The sequence below is a fragment of the Nannospalax galili genome, unplaced genomic scaffold, assembly GCF_000622305.1.
Source record: "Nannospalax galili isolate Female #2095 unplaced genomic scaffold, S.galili_v1.0 scaffold541, whole genome shotgun sequence".
Taxonomy (NCBI): Eukaryota; Metazoa; Chordata; class Mammalia; order Rodentia; family Spalacidae; genus Nannospalax; species Nannospalax galili.
The window spans coordinates 2,118,133-2,124,969 of NW_008345054.1; the positions used below are offsets into that span (position 1 = coordinate 2,118,133).

The 6,837-nt window shown below is 41.2% G+C and overlaps 1 protein-coding gene across 2 annotated transcripts in view; it reads right to left on the bottom strand.

The window, feature by feature from the left end:
• Positions 1-6,613, bottom strand: part of Arhgap32 (Rho GTPase activating protein 32) — a 329,882-nt gene extending 323,269 nt beyond the window's left edge. For both annotated transcript variants that reach the window (XM_008841370.3, XM_017800189.2), the window contains exon 1: positions 6,503-6,613. The gene's annotated coding sequence lies outside the window, so the exon portion shown is untranslated. The remainder of the gene's footprint in view (positions 1-6,502) is intronic.
• Between the last annotated feature and the right edge of the window lie 224 nt (positions 6,614-6,837).

The window sequence follows — 6,837 nt, forward strand, 5'->3', positions numbered from 1 at the left end:
AAAAAAAAAAAAAAGTCAGAGAACCAGTGGGGTGGCAGGGTGTATGAACTAGGTTCAATCCTGATCATCCCCAAAAAAACGAATTTTAGAGAGCAAGAAAGGGCCTCAGAGACAACCAGCCAGGTCTCACATTGTGGATATAAGGAAAAGGAATATCGAAGAGGAGAATCCTGTGGCCCAGTCACAGACTGCTTACAGCAGAGACAAAATAAATACCTAGGTTCTCCAGTCCCAGGTATGAAACTCCTTTCCTTATAAGTTATTCACTTTGTCAGTGTTTAATATTGTAGGTTATTATTGAACTTCATATGACACGTTCTTCAAAACCACTAAAAATGTTCATCATAAGAGTTCTTTGACCACACTTTTTTTTTTCAATGAAAAAAAGAACAAGAGTAGTCTAATGACCTGTCCAGGATCAAGTTTGAACTCCAAAAGATAAAAATCTTACTGTTTCAGGGTAAATGCATGAATATCTACTCTGGAGTGCTCTCCCAGAGTAGGTCTGCAGTCAACTCAAATCCATTCTAACATTTTCTAATGGTGAGTAATTCATACCTTTCTTCTCTGTGTCTACCATCTCTAAGACTAGTGGATATGATAACCCATGGTAAAAGCAAAGCTAGCAGGCCAGAAAGGAGGGCTTGGTGCTTTAGAATGCTTGCTGCTTTTCTAGAAGATCTGAGTTCTGGCCCTACCACCCACATCAGGCAGCTGGCAACCACCAGTTACCTCCAGCTCCAGGGGATCCAATGCCTTCTTCTAGCCTCTGTGGACATACAAACACATGGAATACACACACACACATACATAGACACATTAAAAATAAATAAATCTGTAAAAAACAGAAAAGGTAGAGCCAGGCATGGTGATTCATGCCTTTAATCCCAGCACTGGCAGGTAGATCTCTGTGAGACTGAGGTCAGCCTCCTGGACTCACATGATGAGTTCCAGGCCTGCTGGGGCTATGGGGAAATCTGGTCTCAAGAGCAAGGTTGGGGGGGGGGTGGATGACCATAAGCTAAATAATTCGGTTATTTCTAAAACTACAGTTTTATGTTCACTCTATTCTAGTCTTTCATGTGAGAAATTAAACCAAATACCCATTTCTCACTTTATTCTGCCTATCCTAAAACAGGTTCTTTTAAATACCAGGGAAGAGCGCTTATCTGGGTATGCTCACAAACTGTAATTACTTTATCAAATCTTACATTTTACTACCTTAGGGAATAAGTGTGTTCAACCTTCATCTGTCAGATAAGAAATCTCTGATTTTATTGGTTGTTTATTCTCAAAAGAGAATCCCAGGTCCTTTGGGGCCTTCTCTGTTTTGAAGTGCTATAATTATACCCCAGCAGTTTTGCAGGTGCAGAGTGCCACAGCTCTATGGAAGACCCCTCCACCTCCAATCCACTGATACACCAAGAACCTTATAGGAATTTAACATCTCTTCCTCCCCTGGTTCATCCCACTGCATTTAAGTATATAAGGTCATGTAACTGCATAATTTGCAGGACTGCAAGAGGCACAGTGACCCCAATTCTGGTCTGTTTTACTCCCTGAGAACAATGGCCTTTTTCTGTTTTCTCACTCTTCCTCTGGGATTAACACTAAATAACCCAGCACTTGAAAAGCACACCTAATTTTTCAACTGTAGGATAATTTAAGCCAAATACTTGAGAAAGTAGTTTAATAGCAAAGTTCCAAAGCAGTAAATTATATCTCCTGTAAGAAAAAAATTAACTCTTATTATTTCAACTCCAAAGAGAATGTTATAAAGAAGTTAATGAAAATCATAAGACTTAAAGTATAGCATATACCCAGGGAAAGTTATCTAACCCTGGCCTAATTAAAACTAGTTTTTCCTCACATTATCTTTCTTAAAAAAAAGAAACAAAGAAAGAAAGAAAGAAAGAAAGAAAGAAAGAAAGAAAGAAAGAAAGAAAGAAAGAAAAAAAGTCAGTATGAAAATATTTAAATTCACCTTGCAAGCATAAGAATATTGCCTGCCAGAGGGGCTAGAGAGATGACTCAGCAATTAAGAGTACTGACTGACTGTTCTTGCAGAAGACAGGGGTCTGAATCCCAGCACCCACATGGCAGCTAACAACTGTTGGTAACTCCAGTTTCAGGGGATCCAAAGCCCTCTTCTGACCTCCATGGGCACTGCATGACACAGGTGCACTTGTGTACATTCACACGATAACATACATATACATTTAAAAAAAAAAAAGGAAAAAATATTTTAAAGAAGAAAAAAGAGGGGGCTGGAAAGATGGCTCAATGGTTAGGATCACTGTGGTTCAGATCCCAGCACCCACATGGCAGCTTGAATAACTGTCTGTAAAACTCCAGTTCTAGAGGCTCTGACAGCCTCTTCTGACCTCCGCGGGCATTGCACGACATGGGTGTACTTCCATACATGCAGGCAATACATGCATACACATAAAATAAGAATAACAAATAAAATATTTTTTTAAAAAAAAGAAAAAAGAATATTGCCAGGAAATTATCAAGAAGATATTCTGAAAGATAGGAAGTAACTTTCCCCTCATTCTTAATCAGCTAAAATATATAATCTGAAGTCAAAGGTAATACTATTTTTGGCATTTTTAGATTAGAACCTATAACCATCATGTGTCAGTTACTGGGTGCTTTACTGTCTACCCTACTATTGATACTGTGTTAAGTCTTGACATACACCATTCATTGAATTCTCACTTCAACCTTCTAAGTGAACTACTATCTGTACCATTCCCTAGCTACAATGGAGGTCCACTCACCAAGATGTTAGCTTATCTAGGACCAAAGATTTTAAATACATGGTTGGCATTTGGACACAAGTTTATATGCCTCCAGAGTAAAATTTAGTGCCTTTTCACAGATCAGAACTTCATAATGTGATGACAGAAAACAACACCTGTGCTAATTAAAGCAAAAAATGTCAAGTCCTAAGTCAGGGACTGACCAACTTTTTCAGTTAAAGGGCCAGATGATAAAGATGCGCTGGATAAACTCTATTAGTAATGCTCAACTCTGCTGCTGAATGACATATTAGCCATCTAGAGCACATAAAATGAACGAATGTGACCCTGTCCCAGTAAAGGCTTTTTCTTTCTTGTGTTGCTAGGAATCAAACCTAGGGCTCCACAATTGAGCCACACACCTAGCTCCCAATAAATTTTTTGATATTTTTCAACCACTTAAAAATTAGCCTGGTGTGGTAGCACACGCCTTTAATCCCAGCACTCAGGAGGCAGAGGCAGGCGGATCTCTGTGAGTTCAAGGCCAGCCTAGTCTACAAAGTGAGTTCTAGGACAGCGGGGGCTACAGAGAGACCCTGTCTCAAAAAGACCAAAAAAAAAAATTAAAATCACTCTTAGCTCACATGAGCATTCAAGCCTATAGTCTATATTGTGAAAAAGGGCTAGGGAGATGGTTCAGTCAGAAAAGTGCTTGGCATGCAAGTATGAGAACTTGAGTTTACCTCCCCTAGAAGCCACATTAAAAATAAAAAGTAGGCATGATGGACTATGCTGGTAATCCCAGTGCTGGGGAGATGGAGACAGGCAGATCTCTGGGACTCACTGGCCAGCCAGCCTTGTGAGCTCCAGGCCAATGAAAGACCCTGTCTCAAAAAACAAGATGGATGGCTCCTGAGGAATGGACACCTGAGGATGACCTCTGGCCTCCACATACATCTGCACATACAGTGCCCTCATATGAACACACACACGCAGGCACACACACATACACAAATGCAGACAAATTTAAAATGTTTGTGATTCTTACAATGCTAAGAATTGAACCCTGGGCCTTCCATATGCTGGTAAGCACTCTACTACTGAATTACGTCCTGCCCGTAAAATATCTTTTCCACTGGCAAATTCTTACTTGTAAAATTCTTGGGTATTTTGAACTGATACTCTAAAGAAGCTCAAAATCTTAATAAACTTGACCTGTCCCAAAAAAACTGAAAATTCCCAAATTCCAAAACTAGGAGTACTACACAGGAATCTCCTCAAAAGGAAAAATCACAGGGCTCAGAGGTTAAAGCAAAGGCTGCTCTTGCAGAGGACCCAGCACCCACATGGAGACTGTAACTCCAGTTCCAGGAGACCCAATGCCCTCTTCTGGCTTCCACAGGTATGCATGTGGGGCACTAACATACATGCAGGCAAAAGTCATACACATAAAATAAAAATATATAAAACTTTTAAAAAAAACACACAAAAGTTTAGAACTGGAAGTAATCTAACACTTTGTTGTTCTTTATCGACATTTTGTAAATTTTTCTAGAATAGTTTGCCAAGGGTTGGGGATATAGGTCAGGAGCCAGAACTTGCCTGGCATTTAGGCATGAGTCCCTGGGTTTAATCCCAAGTACCACAAAAAAAACTAAATCAATAAAACAGCTTATGAAGCCAATCTGCCCCAATGAAATAGGTCTGTACTTAATACTGTTTTATGTAATAATAGTGCTACTTTACACAGAACAAGTTTTACAAAGCAGTTCCACATAGTTTCTATCACCTGATCCTCCACAACTATATGAAGGAGACAAAACAAGCTTTCCCATTCCTTTTTTAAAAAATAAGAGAAACAAGTCCAGAAATGACAACCTTGTACCCCAGGAAGGTACAACGCCACTCAGCTAATAACCTACAAAACTGAAATCATGGTGTATCTTCAAGTCCAGCTGCCTCTTGGCCTCTTCTATGGACATCAGATTGCATATTCATTGGTTAAACAATGAATTCTCAACAATGCTAGTCTTAGCCTTTAAAGATACCACTATGTTTAGTTCATCTCATTTTCTTTTGCTACAGTCTTAAGAAGAAAGCATCTGCTAGTCCCTGACATTTATTAAATGCATCTACAGGCAACAGTGAATCTATATATACTATGCAAATGATATGCCCAGTCAGTTTGGGAAGAGAATATTTTGATGAAAAATCATCCAATGGCGACTGAAGGTGCTGATCAGTTGGTAGAGAGCTTGCCCAGCATGCATGAAGGCCTAGGTTCAATTCTAGGCACCATGTAAATAGGACCTAGTAAAACACACCTATAATTCCAGGACTTGGGAAGTAGAAACAGGAGGATCAGGACTTGAATGTCATCTTCAGCTATGTATGGAGTTTGAGGCCAACCAAGGATACCTGAGACCCTGTCTTAAGGAAAGAAAAAAAGTCATCCAAAAAGAGAAAAAGCAATAATAAAAACATCTTCAGAATAGCACCAAAAAAAAAAAGAGAGACAATAAAAAAACAGAAAGAAGTGAAACTGCACCGCCGTTAGAGTCTCAACCTAACTGTGGCTAAGCTTCTGGTGATCGAAAAATAATGTGGGGCTGAGGAAAGGAAAGAAAAGGAACTACTACTGGAATTCAAACCAACATCAAAGGCTCTAATGACAGTTAAGCCTGCCTTGCTGGTTCTCAGCCTCTCTCTAAAAAAAAAAAAAAAAAAAGTTATATAACTGAACAAGCTTCAACTAACATTTCCTCTCTGTTCCACATACATCTCTGGTCCTCCACTTCTTCGCCCTGCCCCCATCCCCAGGTGCAGGATCATAAGCAATCTGGGCTCCCACCATGGCTATTGCTGGACAAGTCTCTGTCCAAAGTGCTGCTTTATTCCAGAGACTGCTAGCTATACAGGGACCATGGCAGGCACAGATAACTGCTTCACAGTTCCAACCTCACACCATCACGACAAGTGTTCTACGAAGCACCACCATATACCCAACTTTACAATGAATCAGACTCCAGATGTTGCTGAAAATGTAAGTCACATCATCACAATACTCCATCTTCAGGAAAAACCCTATGAAAAATAATATGCAGGAGTACTTGAAAAACTCTGAGGATGTGTTATGGCAATTATTGCTTCTACTGCCTTCCCACTCAAATCCATGACAAATGTGGATTCTGCCTTAGACTTCAAATCACACAAAAAGGAAAAATATATACTGATGAACCACAACCATCATTATTCAAAAATATTCCAACAAACCCAGTGACTGAATCAAAGTAGCACATTCTGTGAACTCTAAAAGCCAGTTACTACAGCACCATTTGACTTTTCTTCTCCCAATAGAAACACACAAATACAGGCAATGTTTACAAAAGCAACCAATGTATCAGAAAAGTTCTCCCCATTCAGACGCACTTATGAGGTCTCAATCTGTGCCAAATAAAACTGAAAAAATGGAACAACGCCATGGCCCAGCTTTCCATGTAGCATCATGCACTGCCTCTAGCAGTTTGAAGCTGATTGTAATTCTGCATCAGATCAAAATTATAATTACCCAAATTCTGTTTCCTAAAGGATAGGTATCAGACCATCCCAAGCATCCTGCGGTGGGCCTCTTTCTCCCCTCCGCCTTCCCTAAGCTTCAGCCGCAGGTGAGGTTCTGAAGGTCTAAAGCTAAGAAATCAAATCCGACTTTCTCTTCCTACTGTGCGCTCTGCATGAAAACCTTTAACATAAATACTTACTCTAGTCAACAAGATGGGAAAAGCACCATGCGGGGTGCCGGGTAAAGTCAAGGGGGAAAAGGCACCAAGTCACCAGTACCGTCCAAAATGTAGCAGCAACTTCAGCCGATGGGAAGCGAGGAGGGGAAACTCCGCCGGAGTCCCGGAAAGTAGACACATCAGGCTCTGCTGCCCCCACGCGCGCCGGGGTTCCTCAGGGAGCAGCCGGGTCCCCAGGGTCCCCCACCAGGCCAACCCCGGGGACGCGCGGCGGGGGCGGGAAGTGCTGCAGCAGGCCAGGCGCCCGTCGGAACGCCCCGTTCCATCGCCCAGGGATGCGAGCGGGAGGCGGCGGG